The following is a 15,157-nucleotide window of genomic DNA, read 5'->3' on the forward strand; positions in this document are numbered from 1 at the left end:
TAACAAGCTTGTGCTCAACCCAGAAAAGACCGAGTGGCTGTTGTGTTTCCCTCCCAAAGATTTGGCCAATATTCCAACACTCAGGCTGGGGGGTCAAATTTTACACCCCTCAGAGAGGGTCCGCAACTTGGGAGTCCTCCTGGATCCACAGCTGTCATTCGACCACCATTTAACGGCTGTGACCAGGGGGGCATTCGCCCAGGTACGCCTGGTGCGCCAGTTGCGACCCTACCTGAACCGGGAGGCACTCACAACAGTCACTCGGGCCCTTGTGCTCTCTAGGCTGGAATACTGCAATGTGCTCTACATGGGGCTGCCCTTGAGGAGCATCCGGCGACTTCAGTTAGTGCAGAACGCGGCCGCGCGAGTGATCGCGGGTGCACCCCGATTCACCCGCATAACACCTATCCTCCGCGAGCTGCGCTGGCTACCTGTCGATCTCCGGATGCGCTTCAAGGTGCTTTTACTCACCCATAAAGCCCTACATGGCAGTGGATCTGGATACTTGAGAGACCGCCTTCTGCCGATTACCTCCCTACGACCTATAAGATCGCATAGACTGGGCCTCCTCCGCATTCCATCGGCCTGCCAGTATCGGCTGGCAACTACAAGGAGGAGGGCCTTTTCAGCAGTCGCCCCGACCCTTTGGAACGAGCTCCCCGTGGAGATTCGTACCCTCTCCACCGTCCAAGCCTTCCGCACAGCCTTGAAGAACTGGCTCGCCCGTCAGGCCTGGGGATAAGGACCGTTACCCCGCCCGAATATTGAATGCATGGTGTTGATTTTATTATATGTTGTCGTCTTAATGTTGTATTCCCCCTCCCTTGGTTTTCTGTGAGCCGCCCTGAGTCCCCTCAGGGAAAAGGGCGGCCTACAAATGTCAATAAAACCTAAAACCTAAACCTAGATAGATATAGATAGATTCTCTCTCTCTCTCTCTCTCACACACACACACACACACACACACACACACACACACACACACATATATATATGTAATTTCAGTTGATATATTTGTATATACTATAAGAGTGTTACAGTTTTAATAAAAATAAAATAAACACGGAACATTTATAAAGAAGTAACTGCCTAGTTATCAACCTGTTTAAATGTTGGAATACCTTAATTATTCTACTTTCTTTTTTTAATATTACTATAACTTTTATTTCTTGCTATGCCATTTAGAGTATTTTGATTTAAAAAATATTTATATAAATAAGATATAGTAATTCTTTGGAGGGCCTGGGATGAAAAATGCAGGACAATTAGCCATCCAAGTGAGAATAAAATATGCCGATTGTGATCCCTTCCTTCCTGTGAATGCAAAGAAAGCACATTTGAGGTTGTATCCAGGATTGGCTTATGTATACTTTTAAAAAAACTATTTATTCATGGTAGTGAAAATAAAACAAACATGGAGAGCTTTACATTAAGAAAAAAGAAGGTGCTGAAATGAGCAGTGAAAATGTTTCAGAAATTCTATTTTAGAATTAAGATGGTGTGAAAGTGCTGGCTTTCATGCCTAAAATGGGACTAGAACTCATAGTCTCCTGGTGATTGATTCTAAGTCACCCAAATGGCTTTCACGCCTAAGGTGGGACTAGAATTCACAGTCTCCTGGTGATTGTCTCAAAATCATCCAGATGGCTTTCATGCCTAAGCTTGGACTAAGTCACAGTCTTTCATTTCTTAATTACTATAGCAAACTGTATAGCTCCCATATAGATAAAATAAAATAAACTATTCACTGCAAAGTACATCAATACATGCTGCAGTATTGTTAATGAACTTTGTTTTAAACAATTAAGACCAAAATCATAACATTTACTAAGCACTGAGGTTTTAGGAAATAGCTAGAAATTACACGGGATGTACATCTTGTGCACAAGGTATGCCAAAATGTCCAAAATATGTAGCAATTTTCAGCGCTTTCCTTTTCCTCAGCTTTGCACATCTGCTTTTATTCATTGGATTCAATCAAAGATGTTAAAATTAACCAATTGAAACAAATCATTGTTTGTGGGTTGTGATTTGCATCTTTTATCCATGGGCATGCATGTTGGAAGTATATTTTTCTTTCATTTTCAAATTTTGTTTTGGAGACTTCCATTCATGGTTTATTAACCTGGATGCAGATCATTGTGCAATTCTCCTTTATGAATCCAGATGGGGTGGCATGAGGGATAAGAAGCAGACATCGTCCTAATACTTAACATAAGGTCTTTGTTGGGTGATTATTTTCCCCCTTCTAATCTCTCTAAACCTTCCTCCATTTTCTGTCCCAATCTGGCATCACATTGATCTGTAAAATTTCTCTCTTCAACAGTTGGAGACAGGTGCTGTATTTACAAGCCCAAAATACCTTTGAGATTTGCAGTCTAAAGCACTTCCCTAGCCTTTTAGATTAAATTATTAGCTATAGTATGCAAACAATCATGGGTTCATAATCATACTAATTCATAGCTTATTACTGAAAAAAAGTGCAATTGATGTGTTCACACAGTGCCACGATCTTGCAAGCCAACTATTCTAATGTTTTTAAAAAAATGAGTTTTATTAAACTTGAAAACATTGCAATGAATTTTCTTTTAAAACCCAATTATTAGTTTATAATAGGGTATTATAACATTATAGGAATATAATTATATATCTCTCTTGCTATTTTATTAAAAAAAATGGAGCGTTTAACCTGTTACATAAACAGAGATGTACGCTTCTGTACTTCAATGGCTCCATTGAAGATGGATATAGATATAGATATTTTTGGTGCTTCATTGGTTATTGTACACTTCCCAGAGTATTTTCTTTGTGAAGAGGGAAGCTATATAAATGTAATTGATAAATAAATACTAAACTCCTTGAAAAAAAGAGGAGGAAAAACATTTCAGGGGAGGGGAGTATTAATTAAACAAAACTAAAAAATTCAGAAACTTTTCCATTCCTAAATTATGTTGTTCAAAGGCCTGGAGACTAAAGTATATGAAGAATGTCTGCAGGTTTTGGGTTTGGCTTGTCTAAAGAAAGGAAAAAATAGGGGTGGCCTGATAGAAGTATTCCAGCATTTGAGAGGCTGCCACAAAGAAGAGGGGGTCAAATTATTTTCCAAAGCACCTGAGGGCAGGACAAGAAACAGGAAACTAATCAAAGAGAGAAGCAACCTGGAATTAAGGGAGAAACTTCCTAACAGTGATGACAATTAACCAGTGGAACAGCTTGCCTCCAGAAATTTGGGGCGCACCGTTACTGGAGGTTTTTAAGAAGAGACTGGATAGTCACTTATCTGAAATGGTATAGCGAGGGCTGGACTAGAAGACCTCCAAGGTGCCTTCCAGTTCTGTTCTGTTCCGTCCTATTCTATTCTAAATATAGGAAAAACAACATTTAAAGAGATGGGAGGGGGGGAAATCACACCACACTATTAAGATTGAGAAGTTGTTGATGCTCTCAGGGCTTAGTTGTTTTCTTGCATACATTTCTTGCTAAAACTGATGATGTGACCATGAAATATCTGGAAGAAAACAACCAAGCTCAGAAAGCACCAAGGACCCCTCATTTCAAGAGGATTACCATATGTAAAGTGTGCCTTACTATTTTACCTTTTAACATCTTCTAAAATAAGCTTTTAAGAAAAAGACCAAAAATTTAATTATCCCCTCAATTCATTAATTTATATGTTAAATTAAATTAATTATAAAACTGCCTCCAAAGAGGAAACAATTATTCTTACCAAATGATATACATTTTTTTAATTGCAACCCTGAATTCATTGCGGCAAGCTATATCCTTAAGTTCTTAGCGCTTTATCCAATAAGCAGCCTGAAGAACAAAACAACCAGCAAATTGCAGATGTCTTTTTTTTCTGTTTTGCAAGAAGTTGTTAAAACATGTGGCTGGAATCCAAAGATGAAATACATTCAGAAATTGGAGACAACAGAGGGTCTACATAAAATACATTTTGGGATTTACTGCAGAATAAGCAACACCTGGACATGAAACAGTGTGGCCTAAAATGTCATACAATTGGAAGGAATCACTGAAGCCATCATGATGGACTCCCTGCCTTATGCACTAATCAAAGTATCATAACAGATATCTGTCCACCTTCTCTTTAAAAGTCGAATCAGATGAGGAGACGGAGTGGGAGCCGGGGTCAGCATCAAGGAATCAGAGAGCTCTGAGGGGGGAGAGGGAATGGAGCGATCAGAGATAGACACAGAGGCGGAGCCTGAGCCATCCATTAGCCCTCAGATGGAGAGAAAATAGCTCCCAGGTCTGGAGGTGGCTGATAAGGAAGAGGAGGAACACCTGGGTCCAATGCCTGACACCCGAATGCGCAGAAGGCAGAGGAGAGGAGGGCAGTGGAAATCTAAGGGCCAGTCCTTGGAACGGAAGAGCTACCGCTACTAGCTAAGTCCCACCCTAGCTCTGGGGATAAAAGGCAGGGAGCAGAGATGACTAAGTGTGGCAGACAACTATTTTTCTCCCTGTCGGTCAGCCACTGATATTCTGAACTTCTGGATCCTGTCAGGAACTTTATCGGACTTCTTCCTTGGAATCTACAGTGCAGAAAGTTGGGCTTGCCTTTGGAGCATGTGAGTGTGTGTCTTGGTTGATGGATAAGAGCAAGCACACCTTCCAGGACTTCCTTTATGAGTGTTGGAAGAGAGAGAGAGAGAGAGAGAGAGAGAGAGAGAGAGAGAGAGAGAGAGAGAGAGAGAGAGAGAGAGAGAGAGAGAGAGAGAGAGAGAGAGAGACTCCTGGTGCGCTGGGCCATTTCAGGAGGAAAGAGAGCGAGCTTCGCTTTCCACAGGCACTTGGAGACTAAATTAGGCTGCTGTGTGTGTGTGAAAGAGAGAGACTCTTGGCTGGAGCTACTGGGGCTCCTAATAAAGGGAAGGTATAGGTAAAGGTTCCCCTCACACACATGTGGTAGTCATTACCAACTCTAGGGGCAGTGCTCATCTCCATTTCAAAGAGCCAGCACTGTCAGTAGACATCTCCGTGGTCATGTAGCCGACATGACTCAACACCGAAGGCACATGGAACACTGTTACCTTCCCACCTAAAGTGGTTCCTATTATTTTACTTGTATTTTTTACATGCTTTCGAACTGCTAGGTTGGCAGAAGCTGGGACAAGTAATGGGAGCTTACTTGTCAAATATGGTGCTGAAAATGGACATAACGCTTGAGATTTGAGCAGAAGAGAACAACGTTTAAATATTTATGTTTATGATAGGGAAACTACATTCTTTTGATTCCACTGAAAATTACACTTCTCTTGTTCAGGGTAAAGCAGTGCGACAATTCTATGACTTTAATATTCAGCATCATGCCAGCTGTCCTATAATGATTTTCATTCTCTTTCCTTTTTCCTAAATGAGGAATTTTGCAATTATCTGTTAAATTCCATTCTTATATTTTCAGGTCATTTCTCTAATCAAGATCATTTTGGTTTTATTTTGTCCTCTGAAATATTGGCTCTATAGTCCCTGCAAATTTGCTAGGCATTTCTTTCATCTCATTACCTAAGTCATGAATAAAATTGTTACATACTGATTACCTGGCACCTCATCCTATTTAGGTCTCCCATCACTGAAGAGCACTCTGAATGTGATTTTCAAGCTGCCTGATTCCGAATGTTAATATGGGATGGAACATATCACTCAAACAACTTAAATTTCAACAAGTTGGATAGACGTGTCTGTGCTGTCATGTATACATATAAACTCATTTATGAATTGGAAGTTTTAACAATGAGGACTGCATCAAGGATTTGAATTCTTGAACTACTACTCATCAGTTTTAGGGATAATGTCCTATTGGAATTTCTGCTGTTGTATTTGAAACTGGCACATAGGAAATCATGAGCCATGTGGATTAGGATTGAAAATTGCATCCAGAAATGGTCAAAAGGCAATCCGGGAAATCTATTCCACACTGGAAAGAAGCTAATAAGAGTGTTGATAAGATCATTTAAAGCAATAGTGAGATAAAAGTAAAGGTTCCCCTCGCACATATGTGCTAGTCATTCCTGACTCTAGGGGGCAGTGCTCATCTCTGTTTCAAAGCCGAAAAGCCAGTACTGTCCAAAGATATCTCTGTGGTCATGTTGCCGGCATGACTAAACCCCGAAGGCGAACACTGTTACCTTCCCACCAATGGTCCCTATTTTTCTACTTGCATTTTTTACATGCTTTCAAACTGCTAGGTTGGCAGAAGCTGGGACAAGTAATGGGAGCTCACTCCATTACACAGTGCTAGGGATTCGAACTGCTGACCTTCTGAACGAAGATCAACGTTTTGATCAACGTTTTAGCCACTGAGCCACCACATCCTTTACAGCAGCAGCAATAGTAGTCAATGTCTTATCAAGCCCACTATCTCTTCCTGAGCATTTTAATTTTGGTCTCCTAACATTCTGATGTGTGATAGAACCTTCAAGAACCTTCAAGAAAGGTGAACCCTGAGATTCTCTCTACGAAGACAGGAAAAAAAGGAGGAATGCAACAAGAGATGAAGACAAAAAGAGAGAAAAAGTTTTGCAAAAGGAAGAGATAAAAAGCACTGAATCAGCAATTTGATTCTTCCTGGTGTCTTTGGCCATACCCACCAAAGATAGGGAAATGAGTGTGCTTCTCAAACCAAAAAAAGTTATATCAATCTCAAAATTCTTCAAACAATATCTTAAGTGTGTGTTTAAATAAATATATTTCTTCAGGTGTAGCTCAGGATTTACTGGATTGTATTAATTCACATTGCAATCTCTATACATTCTTCAGATCCAAAGATTTTACATGGCTTTTGAGTTATGCGTCTCTTGTTGCTGATCCAATTCATGATATTTTGATTTTTATTCATTCATTCATTTAAAGAAGAAAGTCATCAGAGTATGTTTTTCTCAGGAAGAAAATATAGTCATGTTTAACTGTGCCTTGATGTGTCACCCCCCTTTTTTTTAAATCTAATGCAGCTGCCCAGGCAGGAAACTGTTGCATGTGTGAAATAGGATGAATGGGGTATGATTAGGGATGAATCTACCCTGGATTTCTTTCAAAGTGAGATGCCATGAGTTGCCAAACTGGACTCCTCAATGACATGACAGTAACAATGGATTGATATTGCTGTCATCATTCAATGCATTTATGGGAGATTGTGCAAAAAAAAGAACCTTGGCTTCATAGAATTGCCAAAAGGAAAATGAGATATTAATATTTCTGTAGAAAAGAATTTGGCATGGGACTCATTTTGGAAGCTATTTTAGAAATGTAGATTGTATATTCAAAATCCAGACAACAGGTGCCTGGAATTTGAGGGTGTCTTCCTTAAAAATATAATTGTATAATTTGGCAGGCCAGATTGAAGTTTGTGCCCAGATGGCAGCTCCATGGAATGAATGGAACTGATCCTAGCATTTTGGGTGAAGGGTGAACAGCATTTTAATTCTTCCTACCTTTTCCCAAAGTACCTTGCCAGCTGCTTTTGAGCCTTGTAAGAGAAAATAAAATGTAGTCATATTTTTATCCCTTTACTGTATAAAATACAACTTGGGGAGTGTTCTGACCCCCACCTTGTCCGTTCAGAAACTAAAGCCAAACAGAACGTTCAAAGGAATGTTTTTATCAGTCCCAGCTCTTGCTGGCTGTGAGCCCAAAATAAACACAGATAAATGCTCTGGCAAAAGTCCTAACTCATAAACTGCTACAAAACAGGATTATATAAATCAAGTCACTTATCCAAGTGCTTTTTCTCAATGGTTGCACACAAACGGAGAGCTTGACTGGAACAGAAACGGAACGTTGACTTCTGCAACCAGGGTGTGGCACCATCAGTCTTTTATCTGCAGAAGGAGATCCTAACGAGCCACAGCTGCTCGTTATCATCTCCTGTGAGTCCTCAATTGTTCCTGCATCCCGAAACAACTCACAGGAGGTTTCTGTGTCAGCATTTCTCACTGATCCAAGGCTCAATCATTACCTGGGGACCAACTAGTCTCTCTGAGCCCTGCTCAGAGTCAGAACCCTGTCCAGGGCCCTCCTCCTCCTCCAGGCCTGACTCATAGGGCCCCTTGCTGTCAGAGTCTGATAGCAGCTCCAAAAGCTCCTGCCGAGCCACAACAGGGAGATAAGCAGAATACAGAAAAATAGAGCTGGAAGGAACTTTGGAGGTCTTCTAGTCAAGTCTGCTCAAGTAAAGACCCTATACTTTTCCAAAAAAATGGCTGTCAACGCTCATAAAAACCTGCAGTGATGGAGTACCCACAGCCTCTGGAGGCAAGCTGTTCCATTGATTGTCAAGTTTGAAGTATACTTTTGTTGTTGCAACCATTACCAGTTCTCAGTTTGCCAACAAGCCAGGAGGAGGGAAGGGTAAGAAGGAATGTAGGCTCCAGACATCAAGAAGACAGCCAGGAGAGCCAAGGACACTTCGGCAGGTCTTTGCCAAAACCAAAGATTTTTTCTCATAACAATACAATGAGACTCAATTGGAAACTGTGACCTGCTCTAATGGGAGGGGGGGAGAACCCTATGCTTTAATTGTGTGCGTTTGCACCGGAATTAGCTAGATCTGGTTTTGCCCTCATCAGTGCCGAAACGATTTACTGAATACAGTTTTGCATTGAGAGATGGGAAGGTCTTGATCTTGCCTGCTTTGGTTGGCTTCATCAGTTTGAACGTTGACATTGGTTATTTGTTCTCACTGTCAGGAAATTTCTTCTTAATACTAGGTTTGATTTCTCTTTGTTACACTTCCATCCATTACTTCTTGTCCTGCCCTCAGGTGCTTTGGAGAATAAGTTGACCCCTATTTGGGAAGGGTATATCAATGAAGAAAACTGTGTTTCCCCCACATGGAAACTTTTTTTTTTACTGCTATAGACTTTCATTTTTCTTTTCTTCCTCCCAACACCAAGCCTAGAAGGTAACTCAATGTTAACACCTTGATTATTTTGACCTGGGGATGTTAGCCGTTACTTTTCTAAACCACAACTTATTTGTGGATTCTGTCTGTACATAGAACCATAGCTCATAGGGAAAGAGGGAGATTATTTCATCTCTATCAAAATCCTCAAAATAGCTTCCTTTCTCTTCTTTGAGTTGTGAAAACACATATTCATTTTAATGGGAATATTTTTAAGTGTGTTTTTCTCTAGACTTTCTATTATGTTGTGATGGTATGAAAAATAAAAGACCTTGAGAACACAGAAAAGAGAGGAGGCTGCCTAGGGGAGCGGTCAGATAGGAGACAGCAAAGCCCCCAGCTGCATAATGCATGGAGAAAGAAGATCAGAAGATACCCTCCCTAGTTTTTCAGGCTGTAAAGAAGTCATCAGGAGATTTGTACTTTCAGACTTGCCAGACTCCAGTTGTGCAATAACATAGAAGTAGCTCATTTGGTTGTGTTTCCTGTCTGATTTTTCTGGGAGGCTGACATATGTACATGATGGATACATATGTACATGATAAGGGAAAATGTACATAAAACCCTATACTTTAGTTAGCTTGCCAAAAATACATGAGAAATCACATGAATATAAGCAGACAATTTCATATTAGAATTTGTACATTTCTCAAATGTCACTAGGCAGAGATTTTTTTATGGCAAAGCAAAACATTTTTTTTTTACAAAATATATGAACTGCTCTGTTCATACATTTTACTATGTAAAAGCAGCACTGGGTCTCCTTGGACTGATGCAAATTTCTTCCTTTACTCTGAGATTCCTACAACTCCCTCAAGTGCCCACAGGATTCATTTTTGTTCTTCAAGCAAGAACTATCACAGAGTTTCCATCATTCTTCCTTTGTTGTGTACGGACAAAGGTTTTTAATTTCATACTTCATTTCCAGCTCACTACTGTCAAGATGTTATCTAAGTATTATTAAAAGGCAAGTTGGAATCGGTCTTGGCTGCAAAGCTGAGAGGAAAAAAAAATTAAGGAAGATATCCCTAGTAACATGTTTTTATTGTTCCCTGAAGTGTAAGCTTGGACAAGGTAGAGGCAATTCAAGTTGTATCCATATTCATCCCTGAATTGGCAAAGTATAGCATAGTATGGTAGCCAATGAAATTGGTGAAAAGAAATATGTACTTCATTAAGGATTTTATTGATACTGATTTTTTTAAAGACCCATTTTACTAATATTTGAAATTGGTAAATGGTGTGAATATTTGGCTTGCGCTGCAAGGATATAAACGAAAAGCAGTTCACTGACCATTTTTAAGAACTTAGTAATTTAGTGTGTCATTTTTTAAATTTAATTCAGTTGTAGGCTCTGCTTAACTCCAAAATGATTCTGAGTATCTCACAATATAGAAAATAGAACATATGAAAACACGTTCAGAATTTCTACAACTCTTTACAAAACCTTATAAAAACTATTGTACTTTAACTCTAGAAGCTATTACAGGAACTGGCATGAATTACTAATCAACTTTAAATGTGCTTTCTTCATTTTATCCCTTCCCCTTTGCATGATCATCCACAACCCCATTAGAATATTTAGAAAAAAATCTTCCTTTCCCTTTTGCCATGAATTTGCATCTCTAATGAGGTATTTTTATAGATGATAAGGGCTATAAGCTGAGTAGTTTTCACTTCTTAACATCTGTGATTTTAAGAACAGACAAATGAATTATCTTGTTTGAACTCCCCTATGCTTGATCTCACCTGATTTTAATCCTTATCTTTCTAGGCGGCCCTGAATACTACAGAAAGTGTTTTAAACTACAATTTGCTGCACCTTGGGTAATATCCTGGTTCACATACATAGCTTGGCCATAAATCATGACCAGGTTCTTGCACCTTTACAAGCAAAATCCAAATAAATATTGTGCCTTGGCATATTGTGTAAACCCAGCCAATATAAATCAAATAAAAGGAACTGGTATCTTCCCCATGTTGTACCTAATAGAAAGGGAGCATGGGGAAACTATAAGTCAGGCAATTGGAAGTTTCCAATTTCCTTATGTCTTGTACAGATAAACCTAGTGTGTGTGAAGTTTTTGAATTGCAGAGCGGTTTTGCTTGAAGCTGTGCGCCTTGCAAATGGAGTTGATTGTTTACATCCAGCTTTGTAGATTCATAGTGCTTAATTTAGCAAATGGTTGTGTGGTTTCCACTGGAAAGATCCCACACATTTTATGCAAAATGAACTTGAGGAAGCTTTCTTGGTGGAGCTAAAGGCACTCATTCTGATCTTGTGGCTTTACTGAGTCCCTTTGTCCTGTTTTATCTTTGAAATCTGCTTGTCTGTCAGTGAATCTTGAATGAAAAATAATCAAAAGCAACTGAAAGAGTTGCCTTACTATTATTGCACAAGATCTTTAGCTCCTGGGAAAATAAAATTGCCCTGTTCCTAGAGATGTACTGTTGGTATGTTAGCCTCGAGGGACTCCTGAGAGAATGGCTAGGAATAGACAAGAGACTTTGAATGCCTGGCATTTGCTGCCCCAACTCAAAATATCTATTCAGCATCTCCTGTGGTATGATGTGTGTTAGAGTAACATCAGTTAGAGAAGACCTACTCTTTGAAAATTGTAAAGGATATAGAAAGAGAGAGAAAAAAAGAAACAATTGAAGAAATTACCAATTATGTTTTCTTCCTTCCTGCCAGTCTCACTTACTGAATTGAATGATGTCCATGGTTTGGTGTCTAGATAACTTAGGCGCAACGCCTGTTAGAATAGTAGGGAAGAGATAGATCAGCTCTGCTGAAATTTGCTTTAATTAAGTTACTTGACACTTCAGCTAAGTTACACCATTATACTGTGGGTTTTAAATTATTATCCTATTGCCCTTTAGATATCTCTAAGTCATTCAGAATCAGATTGATTCTGATTGATTGGAGTGGCATAAAAGCCTAGTAAAAAAATAAAATATATTTTCAATTTTTCTCCCTTATTCTCAGAAATGCTTGGAAATTGTTTCAAAGTTTTTAACCTACTAAATTTTGGGAGAGTATGAAGGGGGCTGAAGATTTTTTCCCTCCTCTTCCTCTATATTTCCTCGGTTGCTCAGAAACTTCCTTTGCTGCTTAGTTTAGAAAATCTAATGGGAAGAATTCCTTGAGATTTTTCTTTGGGAAAGAGGGAAACATGGGAGCTTTATTAATTTTCAAGTCAAATTACAGAATAATTAAGATTTGGGTACTATTAAAAAGTATGATATTTACCCTAAGTCAGGCTCAAACTGACATTTTTTGTCTTCAACCTTGTGCAAACAGATATTCATAATGTCATAGGAAATTTGAAAAAGCTAGTGAGTAAAGGAAGTTGGATATTCAAATAGAAAACTGTATATTTATAGTTTAATATTAAAAGAAATTAATACTGGGAGGGGATAATATGTTGCTTTTGCTAAAGAGAATTAAAAGTTAAGGAATCCTGAATCTTAAGATAATTGCAAGGATGGAAGAATTCTGAACTGTGGTTTTGTTCAGTATATCATTTTCCCCAAACGTAATTTCATTTCAGATCTATTCCATATTTCTTCTTGCTCAAAGATTTTTCTGTGTGGTGTTTCCTAATATAATGCATTCCTTGTACACTTCCTAAGATAATGTATTTTTCTCTGCATTCCATGTTGGAGGGTAGTGAATTGATTTCTACATTAAAAAAGATCACAGCAATGAGACTTTTGCGGTAAAAGCTGGGTTACTGGGATTTGACACGGGTCTTATGGAGCCACAAAGGCAAATTTTGGGTTCACACATCACATTTAACTGCAATGTGTTTTTAATTTAATTTAAAGACTTTCCAGACCCAGGTTTAGACAATAGCATCTAGACAATTGCACTTTATTCAGTACAATATCATTAAAATAATCAAAATGTCACCCAAAACATAACTCTAATGATGAAGAGTGAAGTGTAGAGTCATTTGATAGTGAGATGGGCAGTAGAAAAATTCAATTTTATTTATTTATTTAGTATATGGCACAGAGTACATGGATAGCAGTAATAGAGGTGGGTTGCTACTGGTTCGTCCCAGATCGGTAGTGTTGCACGATCCTGTGATGCTTCTGAGCATACATACATACATACACACAAACATAATAATACATATTATGATACATGTATGCTGGAAATATGTAGTCAATTTTATAAGGTATGGGGAATAACTGAGTTATTGAGAATGAAATAAGTGTTTTATATGATAATATCCAAGCCATTTATCCAATTAAGCACACAGTGTTAGTTGAAGAAAATTTGCTTTCCCCCCTAAATATAGCAGCTCTCAAATACCAGCTATAGTATGATATAGTATGATGATAGATAGATAGATAGATAGATAGATAGATAGATAGATAGATAGCAGTGACGTGCGGTGAGCTTCATGGCCGGTGAGGCAAGCGCGAAAGCCTTGCTCTATGGCGGATGGCACCGGGACTTTAAAGTCCTGCTGCCGGGGCCCTCCCACCACTTTAAAGCCATGCCCCCGGGCACCAACTGCTCCAGCGAGGCTTCCAGCTCCATCCCAGCAGGTGGAGAGGGCGAAGGAGGACTGGAGGTGACGGGCGAGCGGGCAGGCTCAGCAGTGCCGCTGCACCGGCAGAGCCAGACTGAGGGACGAGGAGCAGCCGAGCCTCCGTGGCAGCAGGGCCCCGGCAGCAGGGCTTTAAAGTCCTGGTGCTGTCCGCCATAGAGCAGGACCGGGTCTTCCCTTCTATAGCTCACCCAGCCTTTGTGAACTGATTGCTGATGGCGGGGAGAGAGGAGAGGAGAGGACCGCCGCCCTCCGGGCCAAGTGTTTCAGTCTCCAGCTGTGGGCTTTAGCTCTGCCTTTAGCCGGGCTGGGCACTGGAAGCCGGCTGGCGCCTGACAGCCAATGGCTGAGCGGCCCCAGGGGCAGCTCCCGGCCAGCAGTGAAGCGAGGCTGCTCGGGCGGCTGAGGCTCAGCTGCCCCTCATCCCTCAGGCTGGCTTTGCCGGTGCACCAGCGCTGCTGAGCCTGCCCGCCCGCCTCCACGAGTCCTCCCTCGCCCTCTCCGCCCACCGGGATGGAGCTGGAAGCCTCGCTGGAGCAGGAAGCCTCGCTGGAGCAGTCAGTGCAGGCGCGCATCTTCAAGATCATTGTCATCGGGGACTCCAACGTGGGCAAGACCTTCCTGACGGTCCGCTTCTGCGGCGGCACCTTCCCCACCAGCACCGAGGCCACCATCAGCGTGGATTTCAGGGAGAAGACAGTGGAGATCGCTGGGGAGCACATCAAACATGTCCCGCTGAATGGCCAACCCGGAAGGCATGCCGGCACTTTAAAGTGCCAGCATGCCTCCCGGCCACAAACCAGGAAATGTTTCGCTCTATGGCAGGCCGAAGCGGCATGGCTTTAAAAAATAAAAAATAAAAAAATGTGCCAGCCCGCATGCCAGCAGAGGCGGGTAAAACACATGCAGACACACACAATAAAAACAAATTACAATTGCTTACATTACAAACAATTTTGAATTCCTCCCCCCTGCCCCCTCCCTCTGACCCACATACCTTCCAGCTGTGTCAAAAATGCAAGATTTGGTCTAGCCAGGGCCAGGCAGGCTAGGATAGTTGCAGCTAGTGTCACCACGTGAATTACTCTGCTTAACTGTTTAAAAAAATCCTCTAAACAAAGTGCCCTCTGCAGGAGGAGGCGAGAGAATCATGTGCCTCCTTTGTATAAGGAATTTTTTGTCTTTTAACCCTTGGTTAACTCTGAGCAACGGTTAAAAGGCAAAAAATTCCTTATGCAAAGGAGGCCCATAGTTCTCTCGCCTCCTCCTACAGTTAGCACTAAGCAGACTCAGAGTCACTGTGACTTGGAGTCTGGCAGCAACTACCTTAGCCTTTTTAATTATTTAAAAAATTCTTTTCTTTTCCTCATGAGCCTCTTGAGGCCCCGCTTCCCCTGCCTCCCCTGACTGCACGTCCCAGATATATATATATATATATATATATATAGATAGATAGATAGATAGATAGATAGATAGATAGATAGATAGATAGAGATAGAGATAGAGATAGAGATAGAGATAGAGATAGATAGATAGATAGATAGATAGATAGATAGATAGATAGATAGATGATAGATAGATAGATAGATAGATAGATGATAGATAGATAGATACATAGATAGATAGATAGAGATAGAGATAGAGATAGAGATAGAGATAGAGATAGAGATAG

This window comes from Thamnophis sirtalis, unplaced genomic scaffold (assembly GCF_051295495.1).
Source record: "Thamnophis sirtalis isolate CommonGarterSnake01/CBP01778 unplaced genomic scaffold, rThaSir2_p1.2 scaffold_13, whole genome shotgun sequence".
Taxonomy (NCBI): Eukaryota; Metazoa; Chordata; class Lepidosauria; order Squamata; family Natricidae; genus Thamnophis; species Thamnophis sirtalis.